Here is a 20847-nt window from a genome sequence, read left to right as displayed (position 1 = left end):
GGGTAAATTCTTCTCTGGGAGGAAAGAAGGTGTAACCTTGGCACATGGAGCTTCCAGAGCAAACTAGAGGGCGTTATAGTCTTGGGACAAATATATTATTTCTGATGAGTACATTTATGAAACAAGCTTAACTGTTTCTGTGTGAGAGAGGTTTTGTGGGAGGGAAGCATAGGAACAATTTTAGTGTCCCAGAAGTGTGGTTGTTGTCTGTGGGGTTGGGAGGATTGGGATAGTCTGTGTCTTTCAGGCACTCCAGGCCCAAGGCATTTGTGGTCTTCAGGCTGCCTACACACATCCCCAAATGAGCATGCGCAGAATGTGCAGAAGCAAGAAAACCAAGCTCTATAAAGAAAAAGGTGGGCATACAAAATTCAGAATAAAGGCTTTCTACACTTGTTCTTCTGCCAAAAACATGTATACAACTAGAATTTGGGACCAGATTTTGTAAAATAAGATATTCTTTATTAAGCATCTTTAGATTGTTACATGGAGATACTGAATGTCTTCCAGTTAAAAGCCTGCAACTTAAATGCAGTGAATTAAAAACTATGATGGACCAAAGAACTAATTTATCTTAATAGATTTAAAATATTGTACTTCTTTTCTACCGTCTCTTCTGAAGATAACTATTTAACGCCTCCTTCCAGAGTCCTGAAACATTTATGTTTCTTAGGGCTTGTATATGATTCCCAAATCCAATCTAAAAAAATATTTCATATTAGTGGAGAACTAAGAAGGCTAAACAGACAAGCATAAGTGGTTAAGTGAACAGAAAAAGCAGATTGACCTGCCATATAATTAAGAGAAACATCAGTTGAAAATCTGTCCCCTTTCTTCACTTTTTCACTTCTCTTTTTGCTTAAAACATAATTTCATCCAAACTCCAGTGCTCTCAAGATACTTCCATGTTTTCTACACCCCTTGCATTGCATACCTGCCCTCAGTAAACTATCAGTGGAAAGAAGAGGGTAAAAGAAAACCACTTTCGTGGAGGTCAGGCGACCACAATATGCATTTCTCTCAGGGGTAGATAGGCTTTGTGTACCTCAAACAAAATCATCACTTCTTTTCCTTTCAACTAAGACTATTTGTAAGCAAAATAATCATCAATAATGCTGCTTTTAAGAATTTCTACTAATGTGATGGGGGGAGGTAGGAAGCAATGGTTAAAATACATTAAATGCCCACCTAGAATACTGTGCATGGGGGAAAAATCATCACTGTTATGAAAATAGAGCCATTATATTTCTGGCTATAAAAAGTAATAAATGTTCATTTCATAAAACTCAGGAGATACAAAGTATAGAAAAGAAAACAAAAATCATATTTCACCATGCAGAGATAATCACTATTAATGTTTTTGTTTATACACTTCTAGACTTTTTTGAAAGAAGTCTTTTATATATCAGAGAAAGAAAGAATAATTGCATTCAGAGGCAGAACAATCCATCAGTAGCCACAGGCACTTGGAGGCAACCCCGGCTGATGCTTGACAGCAAGGGCCATAGAATAAGGTTGATCTGGTTGAAATTTAGCATTACTACCACTGGCCATGACCTTGATTGAATCAGTCACTGAGCCTCCATTACCCTTATTTACAAAATGGGGTTTAGAACCAGTGTATATGGTTGTCATGGAGATAATGAACACATGCATTTATCACACAGACTTGGTATATGAAAAGTTGACTGAATTGTTGGGCAAGAAACAATAAAGTACATTTTTAATATTGTTGTAAGTCATTTATATACACTGATTTGATGCTGATGCAAGGAGGTCAAAATGAAGAATGGGGTTCCTTTAGATGCTAAAGTCTTAAATAAGATGAATCATTAAATAAGGGCCAGGTAAAAGCCACAGAGCTGAGTTATAAAATGACTTCACATAAGTGATTCCCTTATCTATATTACTAATTCAAGCCCCTTTAGGAAGCACTGAATTCATTTTCACACAGCCTGCAAGAGACATCTTCTCCAGATATCCCACATTCATATTTGAACTCAACATCTCCATATTGAATTCCATTTATCTAAACCTGCATCTTCTATATCTTCTCTCTTAGAGAATGGCCACATCGGCCACCTATACCAGCATCCTGAAGGTGGCTCATGTTCCTCCCTCATACACAGTCTGTCACCAACTCTGATTTATTCTTCCTGCTTTGCAGTTTTTATTTTCCATCATCTCCTATCCAGACTTCCTGCAGGAAATCCTATATCACCATTACTGCTACTAGTCTCAAACTCTTGATCTCTCTTCTTACAAGACTCTGATCATATTGAACATCTCTTTGAAATTCACTAACATATTTTCATTTGTTGTTGGGAAAATGTCCCAATTCATTAAGCTGTGTAGTTTCCATGACCTGGACCCTGCTGACTTTCTTAGCCTGCAGTGTAACCATCTCATCCACTCATTTCAAATGAATGTGAACTTTGCATTCACATTACATGTCAGTATCACCCTAGGTGTGGACGATACAAATGTGAGGAAGAATAGGTGAGTCCCAGGCCTCATGAAGTATATGGCCGATGAGAAGAATAAACCTCTAACCAAAACATATTGTAAATAAATGGAAAATTATAATTGAGGTAAAGATCACAAAGAGTAGAACCAAGGGCTGTCATAGGTGATTTGACCTGAGCAGAAAGTTAATAATTAAAAATTCCCTGAGAAGCCACATGGAACTAACTGATGGCTGAAGGAAGAGCAGATATTAACTTGGCAAAGAGTATGGTGGGAATGTATAGTAACAGTATGTTCTTATTTTTCATATTCTTGATGCTCTGGCATCTGGGATACCTAGTCTGCTAAGGGAGACAGTGCTTCATTTCAGGGTGAGCCATATATTTTTTTCTTTTTTTTAGAAAATGCAACAGTTCTCCCTGAAGCACATTTTCATATGCAGACTAACCAGAGCCAGTGCTCTGAACCATTGCCTCTGTCTCACTCCACATGCCAGGAGGGACTATTCCTTGTCCTAGCCATCTCAGCCATGTTAAGGCCAAGTATTAGACAACTAGGGACAGCCTGGGTGGCCCAGACCCTGCTTAAACTACCCAAACTAGCCAATCACAAGCCTGCTTACTCTGCTTTTCCTTGTCTTTCTCTCAGAAACCATAATAAAGGCCCTTGCCCATGGTTTCCCCTCACTCCTTCCACCTCCTGGCCAACCGTGGTGCTTCCCCCCTGGTCCTGTGTGTTATGCTATGTCATCTTCTCTTGGAAACTGAATAACAATGTATCTTTCCAATGGCAGTCCTCTCCAATCTTTTAGCCTCACATTCCTGAAAAATCAAAAACCAGAATTTTAAAACAAGATGGTGATTGCACTGCAGGAACAATGTCCTCCAACGAGAGGAAGCAGCATGTGCAAAATTCCTAGAGCTGAGGACTCAGGTTTTCATTGTTCTGTCTTAACTACCCTCTCGAAATTAGCACATCTCCCTTCCTCTCCATGTCACCCTCTCTCTCATTACTCCATTTTACTTGATTTTTAGCTTTCATCACTATCTGTAGTTATAGCCTGAATTTATTTAAATTTGTTTATAAATTTGTCCCCTATCCCACAGTACCAAACAAGTTTAGGAGGAAGGATCTGTCTGTACCCCACGAGCCTAGAACACTGCCAGGCATACAGAAGGGACTCAAGCCGATTGCGAATGAACCCATTTCATCTCTTTGGCTTCCCTGGTTCAGGTTCACTGACCACTTCATCTATTGAGACTATACCCTGCCCTCTGCAGATTTCTAACATGGCAATGATTGCTGTATGCACCCTCGATTGTAGGTCTGCCTACTAAATCTGAACTTGTTTGTGTGAAGGACTGTACTGTGTTTCTGCACCTAGCAGCAAACAGATGCTCAATATATGTGATTTTAATGAAGTCCATAAGATTCTCCTGTTTGTTTATAACTCAGTAAAAAGAGAACCAGCCATTTTTTTCAACATGTCTACCCAATTCAGAACATCATCAGGCCATTTTTTTCATACAATTTCATAACATATTCGCTTCCCTCATCTTCCCTTTCTCTTCCTGGCATTCCTACACACACACGCACACACACACACACACAAATGCTAGGACCAATGACCATTCAGTTGTATTAGGAGAAAAATTGGTAATACTCATTAGTGTTCACAGTGTTAATGAAAAGTGCACTCTCTTGTTAAAGAACAAGACCTCAACCTACTGTTAAAGAATTATTTCAATCCATACTGAGCAATCAAAAAAGATAAACACATGCCTTTTGCAGCAATGTGGATGGAGCTCGAAGGGATCATGCTCAGTGAAATAAGCCAGAGAAAAAGAAAAATACTGGATAGTTTCATTCAAAGCAGGAGTATAAAGGACTGGGGCTGGGGGCGGGGAATAATGAACAACTATAGACCAGAGACATTTTACAGAGATGGAGTGAGGAATGGAATCAAAAACAGTGGTGGTGGGGGGGGAAGTACACAGGACTATGGTGATGGCACATGGGTGATTTCGTGATGGGAAGCCCATGGGGATTAAAACTGAAATGGAAAAAGGTGCAAAATTATATACAAATAAATTATTGTATTATTTTTGAAAATTATTTAAATCCAGCCAAGAGAAATTACCATTTCTTCTGGGAAATGACAGTTCAGATCAGTACCTTTTCAAATGATGTTTTGTCCTAATTATGAGATTGTTTTCTTTCTCTTATATGTGACTTCAAAATCCAACTATCCAGGACAGCGGTTTTAAATAGAAATTATAAGTCAGCAATAAGAAACTCCTGAGTAAAGAGAAAATCTTATTTTCTAAAAATATTTTATTCCTGTCACGCTGATTTTCACTTGAAATTTAGTTTCTCTTCAGAATTATGGTGCATACATTGTTGTTCTTTGGGGAATCTTTTAAAATAGTATTTATTTTCCTTTGGTTTAGGGCTTTTCTGCTTCTTCTCCCCCTGTATTTGTTTCTTATTGTGTAAGTGACAAGTTAAATAACAGAAGAACCATAACATGTGTCCTCAATACTACACTAGCTATGGAAAAAGCACCAGTTTTCCGACTGCAATATGTATTTAACTTTGTATGTCCCCAAATGCAGTCTTTCTCTGTGGCCAATTCTCCTAATTAGATCATTAAAATGGTTATTCCCCAGATTCACTGAACATGCTAGCAAAAAGAAAGCGTGAAAAAGGCGAATACTGTCATATTTTGAGTTACATTCAAATTAATTACAACTGTGAGGTAAAGTGCAGATTATGAAGACATGGGTGGGAGGAAGTAGGGTGGTTTGGTGGCCATGAATCACTCCTGTGGCCCTCCCACCAGCCTTCCCAAACAGGGAAGGCAGCAGAGAAGGACGCGAGGCAGCCTTTGTGATGTTCTCCTCGTGAGTCTCATCTGTAGCAAGGTGACTGGCCATCACTTAGAAGGTGTTTCTTAACATCCCAATTAAGCAAGTACTAATGTACAGACACAGTTCATACTAGACTAACTTTACGTTGTAATTTAGAGCAGATTTAAACCTATATCTGAACTCATGTCATCCAGACTCTTTCCAGCCCAGCATCCTTTCTTGAGTTAGAGAATAAAGGTGTAGCCATTTAGTTAGGGCCTGCACTGCACATAACCCAAGCTGGACATTGGTATGATGCAGCAAAGAGGTGTGTCTGGAGATGTGGCAACAGTGACACCCGCATGTGTATTTCTAATATGTGGTCTATCTTTACTTCAGACATGCCCAGGCACCCTCTGGCCTTTGGGAGTCTCTTGCCCATTCAAAGTGTAGCTTAGTAGCTCCTTGCCACAGGAATTATATAGAACACAAAAACTGTCGTCTCGTGCCTACACCTATGGTAGACTTTCGCAGTATCTGTGTCACAAATACTCTTCCTCACATCTAGGAATCTTGTAAAACTGACATGATTTGGAAATCTGATAGAGAATCTTTTATGTAACAGTGTCCCTATGAAATACACAGCTTTAAAAATACCTATTTCTCTTGTTGATTCATCTCTAGTACTGAAAATGTTGTTGACCTGTGGAATGAAGAAAATCATCAACATATACTATCACTCTGGCAAACAATGACTTGGGCTAAAGATAATAAACTTCTCTCAAGGTCAGAGTAAAAGTAACACTATTCATTTCCTACATATTTGCCCGATGATGACCAACGTAAAATACTTTGTTTTTCTACAGATATCAACAAAAATCATGGTTGACGTGCAAAATCATTTATTTTTTGTGTACCTAAATCACTTAACCATAGACAAACAAAGAGATCAGATTGAGACAAGATACAGTAACATCACCAAGTATGTAGCACTAAATTATTCTCTGGTTCTCATGCTCTGTATCACACGTAGCAAAAGGCAAACGGAGAAATCTAAGGATGAAGGAGCTGCATTTCTTTATGACCTTATTCGAAAGATAAACTCCTTGGGGAAATACAATTTATTCAGATTATCAAGACCCTGCTGTGCAAATCTACAGTCTGGGAGCACACTATGGAGATCAAAAAATATTTACTTTATTCTGTTGGGTATAAAAGCTTTTAATGAATGCATAATTAAGGCAAAAAATAAAAGTGTATACAGCTTTAGAAATTCCACTGCTGAGCCAAGCCATTAATATCCAAGGCACCATACCCAGTTGCAATTCCACCTGTTTCCTATTTGGATTACAACCTAGTTATAAATCAAGGCATTACGTGACTACACGACCTGGTGCTGCAGAAAAGGATTGTACTCCAGGACTAGAGAAAACATTAAGGGCTTTGTTGTGGACATGTGGTGAAGGGCTGGCCCACTGGAACATGATGAAACAAATAAAGAAAACCCAAACCACTTACACACTTGGAATGCATCAAGGAGGAAGAAATTACTTTACATATATATCATACATATAAAAGTCTTTAAGTTTTCTCTATAATAACTTATATTACCGTTGATAGGATAAAGTCTAATTGTTATGGAAGAGAAAACTAGCAATTCATTGACAATGCAAACCAAATTACTTGTGATATGAAAAGTAATGTAAAACCAGATGTTTTTACAGCTATATAGGCATATTTGTATACACACACATAAATACATCTGAACAACTATAAGAAACAACTACTACATATTCAGATGTTGGTATAAATATGTATACAACACAATCTGATTAAATTAAAACAAAATATTAGCAGCAATTCAAAAAATATAAGGATAAAACCCCAGCATGCTCTAATTCTTAGAGTCTTTGAAGGTCTATTTAAATATATTTGTGCTGTATAACAGAGAAATTCTACAATTAGGTTACTAGTACATTTTCATAATCAATTGTATGCATAATATCCAAGGCTCATGAATAATTTTATATTGTTCCTTGGCAAAGTCTATAGTATGCTGGAAATTCAGTAGGAAGGAAGCCAAAGACATAGCCGTCGTCATCAACTAATAATTCTGGCCCCAGTTGCCATGTGTTACAAAATGCTCTTGCAAAGTTTACTAAAGCTGCCTCAGCATATCAGGCTATTACCACTGAATTACAGGCTATGTAGAGGAAATTAATGTATGTTTCTTTCTTCAATTGACAATATTCTATTTGGGTAATAAGGGCTATATAACTAAAATTTTAATCACTGCAAACTTTTTGAACTATGAAAGACAAAATCAAGTGAAAAATTTTAAAAAGAATAGTATAGAAGTAATTACAGTATATTTCTTTATTTAGTTCTGGTAAACTAAGACAGTGGGCTGAAAATGAACCCAATTCTGCATTCTCAGTAACCCTTTAGTTACATGCACATTATCATGATTTTACATAAAAAGGTTGTAAGTTAGTTTTCTTCAAATCTGTATTGTTTTCATTTGAATATTATGACTGATTGAACAAGGTATTCATATAAGTACACACTAGAACAGCTTCAAATATATCTAAACATAATGACACTTCCAAAATTTGCTTCTCAGTGACTTAACAGGCAGGTAATTGATGTGCAGTTGTGTGGCAACAGTAGCTATAACACTGACCCTCACATGCAGTCCCCAGACCAGTAATATCAGCATCACCAGGGAATCTCTCAAGCTCCTCCCCACATCTCTGGGGATGCGGTTTTAGCCAGCCATTTAGGTTATTCTATTCATGGTCAAATTTAAGAACTACTGGGTATAGTGTATGCATTTGAATGAATGTAGGAATAACTCTAACCAAGAAAACTATATAATTGCACCGCCTTAGTGTCTTTCTATTCCGAAATGGATAAACTTTATACTGAGTGTATGGGGCTCAGGTCAGGATACCTAAAGCTTACTCAAAGACACAGGCAACATTTCTCAAGGCCTGAGCACATGTCCCTAACTCAGTGTGCAGAAATGTAAAAGTCGAAAGCTGGCTTGAAAGGATATTAGCAGAGAGATTGAGAAGGGAAGTACAAGAGAAGCATAGAGACGGACAGCCTGCAACAGGCAGGTATGAAGATAGCATGTAAGGAATAACTTACATTGTCCTTCTTTTAATCAGATAGAAGACTTTTATTTTTCCCAGTCAGGGATCTTTGCAAGTCATCAGGCCAATTTTATTATAAAAAATTTCTATCATAGGGAATTCTCATGGCACATGTAAAAGGAATTCAAATAACACCTTTCTAAGCAGCCACTGTAGCTTGGAATGAAAGGCTTTTCATTTGTTTAGTGGGGTCTGTATATGATGATGGGAAAGATGTTTTATTTACAGGGGGGAGGAAACAATAAAACAAAACTTCCTATCTACAAAGCATCAGTACCATGTAATGTATTACTTTTTAAGAGCACTGGTTTCATTATTTATTAAAGTACAATTTTAGTGTGATGTTTTCATATTTCAGAAGCAGGGAGAAGTGATGGTTCATTTATTTGTGACTTACTAAAAAAAGTACAGGCATTGCTGCAAATTAAGAAGTAGTGGCTGAGGAAAAAAAAAACCTTTTATAGAATATGATTATTTCCAAAATTTCCAGGAACAGACATGTCCAATATGTTGTTGATCGGAAGTAGGTAGTAAAGTGCTGACATTTCCAGGACTGAGAGGAGAGGGGAGTGAGGGGAGTGGGTACGAAGATAACTGGGGAATTAATCAAGAAATTCACAAGTGAAGCATTTCATTCTATTGGCTCCGGTTTCTAGGGCACTTCATGTAGAGTAGTGTGTTGAGGGATACTTTGCAGGCACTATCTCATTGACTCCTCCAACACCCCTAAGAGGTAGATTATATAAAGGATTCCATATCTGTGTTTTACAGAAGAGGAGTGGGGGCAAAGAGGTTAAGTAACTTGCCCAAGGTCACAGAACTCTGGAACATGAAGTTATATCATGGGGAGATAGATAAGTAAATCAACACAAACAATATGGTGTGATCAGCTCCCCGGAAGACTGCCCATAATTAATGAGGAGCAGGGAAGTCTAACTCCAACTAGGTGGATTGATCAGACAACTCTGGAAGGGGAGATAAAACATGAACAAAGTACTTGAAGGTTAAATAGGAATTGCTAAGATGACAAAGCAAGGGAAGAACAACCCACAGAGAAAGGGGTTTCATACAAAAGGTTTAAGTACAGGAAATGCAGGAAGTACACGATGGTAGCACAGCATGTACATACTAAGCTGTTTGTTTTTGAAGGCTAAATAGATGGGGTCTGTGTGCCTAACCTAGAGGATTGTACCTTATCCTCAAAGCTCTGGTGAAACAATGAAGCAACAGTGTGACATGATTTTGTGTTCTAATTTTTTTTTAATCAATCATAATTTTGAATGGATTTTAAAGAAGTTATAAAAATCAGTCAAATAAAATTTTGGAGGAGATACCGGAGTGAGCCAAGAGTGAAGGCAGCTTGACTGGTTAGTAGGAAGGTTCTTTTGGAAATAAGTCATGAGGATTTAAATTAAGACTGTTGGAATGGAGATTGAAAGATTTCAGAAGTTAAGGAGATATTTATAAGATAGCTATAAATATTTATAGAAGCTTTATTCATAATTGCCAAAATTTAGAAGTAACCAAGATGTACCTTAGGAGGTAAAGAGAGTAAGTATAGTATAACTAGACAATGGAATATTAGTAAGAACTAAAGAAATGAGCTATTAAGTCATGAAAAGATATAGATGAAATTTAAATGTGTATTTCAAGCAAAAGAAGCCAAATCTGAAAGGGCTACACTCTGTAAGATTCCAATTATATGACATTTGGAAAAAGGAAAACTATGGAGACAGTAAAAAGATCAGTGGTACTAGGGATGACGGGAGGGAAGTGAGGGATAAATAGCACAGAGGATTTTTAGAGCAGTGACGTTATCCTGTATGACACAATATTGGTAAACACATGTGACTATATATGTGTTGAAACACGAAGAATAGGGGCCCTCCCTGGTGGCGCAGTGGGTTAAAGCACAGCACTAAGAAACTAAAGCCACTTCAGCATGAGTTCGATCCCCAGCTGCCCCGGATGTGACCACATAGCCCAGCAGACCTCTCCTGACCTGCCCACTGCTCCCCTCAGCAGTGTACTTTGTTGACCTGCCATTCTGCTCCCCACTCTGTCTCTGGTGAATCCTCTCACCCTCTGCAATTCTGGCTTGTACCCCAGTTCTGTATGAATAAATAAATCTTAAAAAAAAACAAACATGAAGAGTAAACACTAATGTGAACCATGACCTCTGGATGGCAATGGTATACTAATCTAGGTTCATCAATTGCAATACGCATACCACCTTGACGGGGGATGTTGACCATGGGGGAGGTTATACATGCATGGGGACTGGGTAGATGGGAAATTTCTCTGCCTTCCTCTCAATTATATTGTAAGTGTAAACCTACTTTAAAGAAATAGAGTGCATTAAAAAAAAGGTTAAGGAGAAAGACTTAAAAAGATCTTAGTGATAGTATTAGTGATAGTATATGTGGGGCACATATTTTGATGATTCTTGGGTTTGCAGCTCATGTTCACATTCGGAAAGGGCACAGAACTGTAAGATAGCTCAGAGAAAATACTGAACAAGGCAGTTGGTATAGAGCTGATAAAACACACTCCATGGGTATGGTAAGAATACAGAAAAGAGCAAAACAAGAAAGGGAAAGGACAAGCCTGGAGGCCTAGTCTGTAACCAGCAGATGGGGACTGGTCTGGAGTTTTAGAGAAATAAATTGTTTTGTGAGCAAGAAAAATAACTTAGATTGTACTGCAAAGTAATGACCAGCATTAAACAGGCAGGGAGCACAGCTGAGCTGCAGCAGGGATGATCAGGAAAAATAATGCAAAACTGAATGACATCAGTGATGATAAAGAGAAAGAGAAGTACTTGAGCATTTAAAAAAGTAACCCAATAAAATTTAGTAGGAATCAAGAGATCATGGAGGAATGTAAGATCACGCTAAGGTTTATGGTTTGAGTTATTATAGGAGTGATGGTTTCTTAACAAAGCTGGGAAGGAGGAGCAGGTGTGTGAGATTGGGTGCAAATGAATTTCAGATGCACGTGGTATGTCAAGTGGAATGTTGACGGGACATAGAGGTTTGGAGTCAGAAGAAGAGGCAGGGAAAAGCATACCTTGTCATGTACATAAAAGCGAATGAGGGACCACCATTCCCTGGGGATTTTGAAGCAGCTGATGGAAACAGAGCTTGTAATGAAACTGAAAGAAAAGAAGAGAACCAGGAAAACACCCTAAGAAGGCAGAGGTACAGGAAAGAGTGGAGATACTATTGCTGATATGTGGTGGTGATGTTGGTGGTGGGGCCATGAAGATACTGAGAAGAACCAGCTGTATTTAACAGTTGGGAGGATTTGGCAACCTTTGTTGAAATGGTTTTTGAGGAAGTCAGGGGACTGAGTTTGAACAGTGAATAGAAGGTAAGAAAGTGCAGGCAGGTTGCATTGCAGTACTGAGAACAGAAGAAAAGTTTCTGCCACTTCATTGATCCTAATTTTGAAATGAAAAAAAAAACAAAAAGTGAGTGAAGAAGGAGATATTACAACCATGGGACATACAGGAGGTGCCTGATGGGCCAAGAAGCAGAGAGGCTGCTGAGCCTCAGAAAGAGGGCAGACTTTGTATAATGACTAGAAAGTTCTGTGGGTGGAGGTGGGATGGGCGGTTCCCTACTGCAAATGAAACAGATTTGTCTTTTAAATGCCCAAACTTCCAAGTATGAATAATGTAATTAAATGAGATTGATATCTGCTTGTTTTGTTTATTGATTCTAGCTTTAGCATTAATAAAACTGTGCAAACACATTATTTTCTTTTATATTGAGAAAAATAAGCTGAAAGTGGTTTTTAAAATTGCCCGGTTCACAAATGTTAACTTGGAATGAAAATTACTATAAGAAAAAGCCTTTCAGATAATCTTTTTGTACTTTGAAAACTCACAGTGAAGATTTGGTCAACACTAGATTATCCACATAACAAATTAAAATGACTAAAGTGACTTCCCTAGTCAGACAGCATGCCTCTGGGCTGTCACTTACTGACATCCTTTGGTGTGGGTTTAGGGAATAAAAGCCAACATAATAGCATATGAAAAAAATTAATTGGGATTCTAAAATGGCTACTAAAAGATCTGATGATACATTTCAGAGCCAAATATTAATGATATTTGGCAGATATGACATTCTGGATTACCCGTGCCAGATAGCAAATACTCTTGATTAGAACAAATAATTAGTAGTTGGCTATGATTTGATAGGCCTGATACATTTCTATCCTTTCTGATCATTTTCACTGATTAAAAGTGAGGCCAAAAGATTAAACAATTTGCAGTATATTTTCCAAACTTTATACTTTAACTTTCTTCAAATACAACAGTATCAGCTCTAGTGAACTATGGAATAGCACACAGATAGTATATTTGATTAAGGGCATATTAAATATATATGCTGGCACAATCATTTGTCTTATGTAATGTGAAAAAAATAGCTCAGTGTTAGAGAAAAATGAGCATGAGTTATAAATCCTCAACCTTGAGATAAATTATTTTATTCAGCATACCCACTATATATTATGTATTTAGGAGATAGATACTGTTAATTTAATAATTAAAATTATAATAATACATTGTTTGGAAGAGATAACCTTCCATAAGTCATTGTAGTGTTACTAGTTAAAAAAAATAATTTATTATTACATTGTAAAATATGCACAATGCATAGTGCCAAATGCAAGCCCCACAGCAAGTATTTTCAACTACAATATACATTTAATGAAAGGCTCAAGTCTTAATATATCTTTCTTCGTATAATTTAAAATTTCAATATTTAAAAAGCAGAGAAAAAAATGCTGAAGGGATACACCTTTCATCCTTTAAATATATACTGCGATGGACTGACTCGCATCTTCCCAAAATTCACATTGAATTGAAGCTCTCCCATCTTTCTCTGTATTTCTTTAATTTTTGTAGATTTTATTTATTGAGGCAAACAGAACTGAGGTACAGGCTAGAGGTGCAGGGGCGCCACTTGATTTCTCATTAAACAGCATTAGTTTAACACTTTAATGTGATAGACGTGACCGGAAAGAGGAGACATTTTCCTCTTTCAGGAAGTAAAGGACTGCTGTTTTACATCAATTTTCTCATGGGTTAATGTTGTTGGAATATCTTGTGGGCCCCCGTTACACTGCAGGGCTCGTGGCAGGAACCATGTCTTAAACATTTACCCCTCTGAGAAAATACACCTGAGACAGAGTGGGGAGCAGAACAGGCAGATTGATGGAAGTACACTGCTGAGGGGAGCAGCGGGAGAGACAGAAGAGGTCTGCTGCCCCATGTGGATCAAACTCACACTGAAGTGACCATGGCCTGCTTTGTAGTGCTGTGCTCCAAACCACTGAGCTACCAGGAAGGAGCCTTTCTGTCTGTCTTTCATCCCCCAACTCCCTACCTATGTGATAACATAGCAAGAAGGCATCTGTCTGTAAGCCAGGAAGAGAACGCTCCCCAGACTCCAAATACACTGGCATGTTGCTCTAAGACTCCCAGTCCCTGTCAGAACTGTGATAGATAAATTTCTATTGTTCAAATCACTGCTTTTGGTATTATGTTACAGCAGCCCAAGCTGCCTAGTCCACATACTGAGCTCTGTGAAGGGGGTGTACAATATAATAAAGACATGAGTAAGGCATGGTCCCTGCCCAGAGTCCCACAGTGTAACTGGGGCCCACAGGATATTTCCAACACTGTTAACCCATGAGAAAACTGAGGCAAAACAGCAAGCTTTTACTTTCAGTTTCTGTGAAGCTATTTCAGAGCTCCAATGTAGCTCAAAGTTAAAAGTGGAAAAACATTTTCTTAGTAAAAGAACCGTATAATTGCCATTTATGCAAAAATAAGAACAGAATACCCAGATTTCTTCCTAGTATCTACAGGACAGAATAACTAACTTTCTTTAAACCTGTATGCCTTCACTGAAGAGAGAAAATAACTAATTTCATCGAGGTCCATTTAGTGTAAAACTAAATAAAGATGGGGATGAGGCATAAGCATCTTCACAGAAGAGGGAGATTCAAGGCAAGAAACCACCTCATCCTCTTCCTTTCCCTTGAAGTTCATTCATGGCTTCTGAATGATTAATGATAAGAATTCTGGCTTTGCATTACTAGATCATCCCAATGTGCAAACTGTAAACAGAACATCTTCAATCTGGGTAAATGATCTTCTATGATTGTAAAAGCAGAAAACAAAACCAATGGAGGGAAAAAAGAAAGAAACAAGTCTCCAGCTCTAGTCACTACCAGTGCTAAAATGCTTTACCTAGAGCCCTCGTGTCCCTTTCCTCTCCCATCACAGCAGCATGTCTCCTCTTTCAGGTCACGTCTGTCACATAAAAGTGCTAAACTAATGCTGCTTAATGACAAATTAATGTCCATGAATAAAAAATACACCTCTAATAGCATAGAGTAATTTGCCATTACAATATCATCATTGGACATGCCCCTGGTTTAATACGATGTATTTAATTCATAACCTAATGAGTGATATATAAAAAGAGGGAGATGAACCCTGCAATTACATTTATGTGAGTCTGTCACCTTATTTGTAAAACCTTAGAGTCATTTACATTCAAATTAGAACAAATGAGTGATTTCACAAAGTGCAGTGATAAATGACCACAGCAGCCCAAGACAAAACTGTATTTCCTGTGAACACATTAACAGTTTCCTATTATTTGTTAAAATTATAATACATATTGCCCAGTGTGGTGTGAATAATGACTTTTTTACTGATTAGGTCAGAAGACTAATATGTAGCAAAATAAATAATTTTTCCTTTCATTTTTTTCTGATTTTAGCTTTAAATTAACTACTGAATTCTGGTGGACTCACACTGCCACCTGCTGCCTAGGAATAGATATAGAATGTATGCTATCAACAAGGATTATTCACAACCTTACTGGTCTCATTCAAGAAGGCTCTGTGATGACTCTTCTTGCTGTATTTAGATTAAGTATTTCATCATAAAGGCTGATACCTTAACAAAAAGAACACTTCCTCATCAGCAAGAAGATATGCTATTTGCTATTTGGGGGAGGTGATAAAAAATGGACAAAATTTTTTATTGAACACAAACTACAAAAAAAATTTTTTCAGCAAAGCATGAGCCCCCTAGGCATCACTTTCAGAGTACACAACACAAAGTCCATGTCCCAGTCTTAGGGGAGTGGGCATCAGCAGAGAATGGGGTAGGGGAGAGAGTGTATGTCCTTTCACTATTCCCATCTGTAGTACTATCTGAAGTAGCCTGAAAAGCTCTGTCTGCCACCAACCTTCTCCGCCCACAGTGTCTTCCCATAAAGGCAAGTCCCAACAAGAAAAGACACTCTTAGCTCAAGAAAGGCATGAGGACTGGAGACCAGGCTGGGGAGAAAAAGATTTGGGCTTGGAAATGAAGTTAAGGATCTTTGTAGAGGAAATGATGATCCTGAATGGTTGTCATGAGCTTGATCAATATCCTAGTACACCAGCAGAAGGGCAACAAGAATTGTGCAAAAACCCTTAGTGACTGACAGGCCCTCAGTGGTTCTCTTCTGGAAAAATAATGATGGCTCTGGAGACAGGTCTTTGACATGGATAGAGGTTAGAAACCAGGAGCCTTCTTAGGAAGACATTATGACCTACAATGCTCTGACCAACAATGGTGAGAGCCCAAACCGAAGAAGAAAAATAGTTTTAAAGAGAAGGCTTTGGGTTTGAAGCATTTGGGGGAGGTAAATGATGCTACCAAATTGGTAAGTGAGTGGATGTGGTGTGGAAGAAAGCACCTAAGACTGTCCAGATTTCTGACAAGAAGTAGATCAAAGGCAGCATTAACAGAAAACAGGGCAGTGGCGTTTGAATAGCCTGTCTGACATTCAGTGAGATGTCAGCAACTAATCAATAAAAAGGGGAAATCAGAGTTTGGGAAAACAAACATGATTCAAAAAATTTCTGTTTATGTGAGTAAACAGTAAACCAGTAGACAGACGGAAACCTCTACATCTGTAGCCTGTCATCCTTAGAATGCTCTGCAGGTCTCCTTTATAAGATTTAAACTAGGACGTGGCATATGTGAAAATATGTGTAGAAAGATGAGAGAAAATAATATGAGAGAAAGATAATTTACTTGTTTTACTGGCTCCATTTTAAAGACAATTGCTCTTTAACGGACTCAGGCATCTTTCTTAAGATTTTTTTTTTTTTTTAAGTACAGTGGACAGGGAAGAAAAACAGAAGGAAGAAAAGGGAAAGATGTTTTATTTGGAATTGGATCTCAAATAGCAGGCAATAGTCTGATAGGCCGTGCTTATTAATACACCCACACGACAGGCTATACTCGGCTGTGGAATTGCACCACGGAGAGTGTGAGAAATAATACACACTTGAACAGTTGTTCCTAAATCCCTATCTTGAGGTGAAGGGCTACTGCTGTAGCCACTGCTCATCCCCCATCTGTTAGCATCAGTTTCATTGTCCAAGCTCCCTGCTTATTCCACATGCACTGAGAACCTGTGTGTAATTAAGGAAGGCCCAGAGAGGTCCTGGGGACTTAAATCAGTCAGGTGAAGGTCTCACAACATAGGAGCCTCACTGAGAGACTGTGCTCTTCCATGCAGAGGGACATACCTCCTGAGCTTTCCCTGCTAGAGGAAGAGCAAGGGAAAGGAGCCCGTGTAGTGACCTAAAGTATCCTTCTGCTTTGGCGGAGCAGCAGTATTTGAGTGTATAGAGGAGTTTCAGGTCCTAAGAATGGGGAAACTCAGGGAGGATTCGGGAAGGCTCAATGAAAGTCACCAAGGGGTTCATGACTTTCAATAAGCACTGGAGAATAATTGTGAGGTATTAGAGCGAGGTCTTTGCACCTCTGAGAGAAGATCCAGAAAATACTGGTAACTTGAGAACAACTAAACACCAAACATCCTAGTCAGGAGAATGGATTCACAAACTCCTACTTGGACAAAGTACTGAACAGGGAAAATATATTAGTCTTAACTGATGTGGCAAAATTTCTATATGCATTTTAAGTATCAGAAGATATTTTTCATTTTAACAAAATACTGTTTTTATAACGTGGTCCCACTAATATTAAAGATCAACTCAGCGGGCCCAGCGAGTTAAAGCACAGCACTAAGAAGCTAAAGCCACTTCAGCATGAGTTCTATCCTGCCTTGCAGGTTATCCATGTGGCGTGGTAGACCTCTCCTGACCCTCCCACTGCTCCCCTTAGCTACTTCATCAGTGTACTGCTCCCCACTCTGGTGAATCCTCTCACCGCCCCTGAACCTCTAGCCTGTACCCCAGTTCTGTATGCATAAACAAACAAAAGATCAACTCAGCAATAGTGTCAAAAAATTGCAAATAGATATTGTTATAAGACCATGTCAAAATATAAAAGCTGACTGATGGTAATTTTATATTCCTAAAAGAAAGAGTTTGTGTTTTTTAAAAATAATAATAATGGCCCTCCCTGGTGGTGCAGCAGGTTAAAGCACAGCACTGAGAATCTAAAGCCGCTTCCGTATGAGTTCGATCCCCACCTGCCCTGGAAGTGACCACATGGCGTGGCAGACCTTTCCTGACCCGCCCGCTGCTCCCCTCAAGAGTGTACTTCATCCATCTGCCTGTTCTGCTCCCCACTCTGTCTCTGGTGAAGCCTCTCACCGCCCCTGAGCGTCTGGCCTGTACCCCAGTTCTGCATGCACAAATAAATAAATCTTTAAAAATAATAATAATAATAATAATAGTATATTTTTACATCATTTTATGCATTTTTCCATCTCAGTTGTAATCCCTGTGGGCTTCCCATCACCAAATAACCCATGTGCCATCACCATAGTCCAGTGCATTTCCCTCCCCCCACTGTTTTTGATCCCATTCACCACTCCACCCCCACAAAATGTCTCTGGTATATAGCTGTTCATTATTATTATTTTTATTTTCTCACCTGGTCCGTTATACACCTGCTATGAGGGAAACCATCCAGTATTTTTCCTTTTCTTTCTGGCTTATTTCACTAAGACTGATCTTTTCCAGCTCCATCCATCTTGCTGTAAAAGGTATGTGTTTATTTTTTTTGTTTTGGTTGCTTAGTAATATTCTATTGTGTACAAGTACCACATCTTTTTAATCCAGTCATCCACTTTTGGGCATTTGAGTTGTTTCCATGTCTTTCCATTGTAAATACAATAGCAATACGTGTTTTTTTGTTTGTTTGTTTGTTTTTGTTTTTTTAAGATTTGTTTATATATGCATAGAAAAACTGGGGTGTAGGCCAGAGGTGTGAGGGATGGGTGGGGTGAGAAGATTCACTAGAGACAGAATGGGAAGTATTCTGCTAAGGGAGCAGCAGGCAAGGCAGGAGAGGTCTGCAGCACCATATGTGGGTCACTTCCCTGACTGGGGATCAAACTCAGGCTGCAGAAAGTATGTGTTTTTAATGGACTGACATAATGAATGTTTCTACATACACGTGGTTCTGGTTCTCTTATAGTCAAAGTTTCCTCTTACAAGTTGGACATCTTGCACCCTCCCTGGGTTAAAGTGGGTTAAAGCACAGCACTAAAAAGGTACTAATGCCACTTCAGCATGAGTTTGATCCCCACCCACCTCCAGGGTGCCACATGGCACAGCAGACCTCTCTTGACCCACCTGCTGCTCCCCTCAGCAGTGTACTTCCTCGATCTGCCTGTTCTGCTCCCCACTCTGTCTCTGGTGAAGCCTCTCGCCACCCCTGACCCTCTGACCTGTACCCCAGTTCTGTATGTACAAATAAATAAATCTTTAAAAAAAAAAACAAAGGAAGTTACAGAACAGAATGAAATTAAAACATAATGGTGGACAGAAAGTGAAAATTTCAACCACTGCTCAGGCAGCCTAGTAATAAATTAACTATCCACAAAATGTAACTTTAAGCAAGCGCAAGCTACCCCTCTTCCTCAGCAAAATAATGAATTTTAAGAGTTAAATTTCAAAATACACATTTTGTATCTCAACAAATTCATCTGATGAGCTAGGGGAAAATATCTGTGAATGTACAGTGTTTATCCTGAATCTCATTTATAGAAAATTACTATGCACTATTTTAATGTACATCACAATTAGCACTATAACTAAACTTTTGCCAACCTGCCATAGAAAAAGTGAATTAGGTGATGATGCTGAAAGCTCAGGTTGCAATATTTGATGTAGAAATGTCAGATACAAGTAATTTCAATTTCACAAATCAAACATAAACCTTTGAAATCTTGTAACCTTTCTATGTTATTCCCATTTGCTACTCGCAAAAAGGGATTAAAAACAGCTCTTCCATACCACCCCACAATATTGAGGGGAAAAGAAAGGAAATAAGATCAAAATAGTTAAACATTTACTGTTAGATTAAATGTGCTGAGATAATGATAAAACTTTCATATACAGTATTTGAATTGTTCCTTAGGTGAGCAAGGCAGACATTCCTCACACTATCTCCCTGGGAAGCAGCGGTTCCTATTTCCCAAGGTTGCTAGGGAAGATTAAATAAGATGATCTATGAAAAAAAGCTTTGTGTTTTTTGTGGGCAGCAGAATTCAAGGACAAAGGCCATTTTTAGAATTAGAGCAAATGATTAGAAAGGAAAAGGAAGTAATTGGGTGAAAATAAATAGGATTTTTCTACTTACTACTGTCATATGTGCAATAATAATAAATTGGATGGTTTTACCACTTAAAAATTCATTTTTACTTTTGTAGCATAAGGAATGTTAAGTAAACGTCATACCAATGGAGGAAATGCGAAAATGCCAATGCAGGACACTAGTACTTAGCTCTGTAAAATATAAAAGGGACTCAACTATCATGCCCAAGATTTCCCACCTCTTCCGGTCCAACCAAAGGTTAGTCAACTAAGAAAAAGTGGTCTTTGGAATTGGAAAGCTTGATCCCTCTCCAGCTATATAACCTCAGGCATTTCAAATCTGATTTTTCACCTATAAAAATGTGTAAAACTGTTAGAGGATTTAAGGAATACACTGGCGGTGGTCAGCGGGTGGGAGTCTCCTCTCCCTCTCCATCTCAAAGCCTTTGCTGACCACCCCAGCAAATTGGGGAAATGCAGAGATCACTTATAATTTCCAGAATTTATTGCCTGGAAAGTTCACATGGAAATGAGTTACACATGACTTTGTGATATATAAGTTATTGTAACTGAAAAGACTGCCCCACTTTTCATGTTGGTGGTGATTTTGCAACCAGATATATTTGCTTCAAATCAGCAACACATCATCTCCCTGGGCAGCTGCAGTGACCCCTGAGCAAGGTTGCTGAGTGGCCCTGCTGCCTGAGGGGAGTGGGAAGAGGGGTAGGCAGAGAGGATGAAGGAAAGGCACAGAGTTCTGTGACAGGACATGA

General features: G+C 38.6%; 1 protein-coding gene across 1 annotated transcript in view; it reads right to left on the bottom strand.

Moving 5' to 3' along the window:
* The window catches only part of KLHL32 (kelch-like family member 32), a 167453-nt gene that overhangs the window by 58208 nt on the left and 88398 nt on the right, over positions 1-20847 (bottom strand). The gene's annotated exons all lie outside the window — the stretch shown is intronic.

This window comes from Condylura cristata, unplaced genomic scaffold (assembly GCF_000260355.1).
Source record: "Condylura cristata isolate star-nosed mole 26May11 unplaced genomic scaffold, ConCri1.0 scaffold00001, whole genome shotgun sequence".
Taxonomy (NCBI): domain Eukaryota; kingdom Metazoa; phylum Chordata; class Mammalia; order Eulipotyphla; family Talpidae; genus Condylura; species Condylura cristata.
This window is presented reverse-complemented; position numbering and strand designations above follow the sequence as displayed.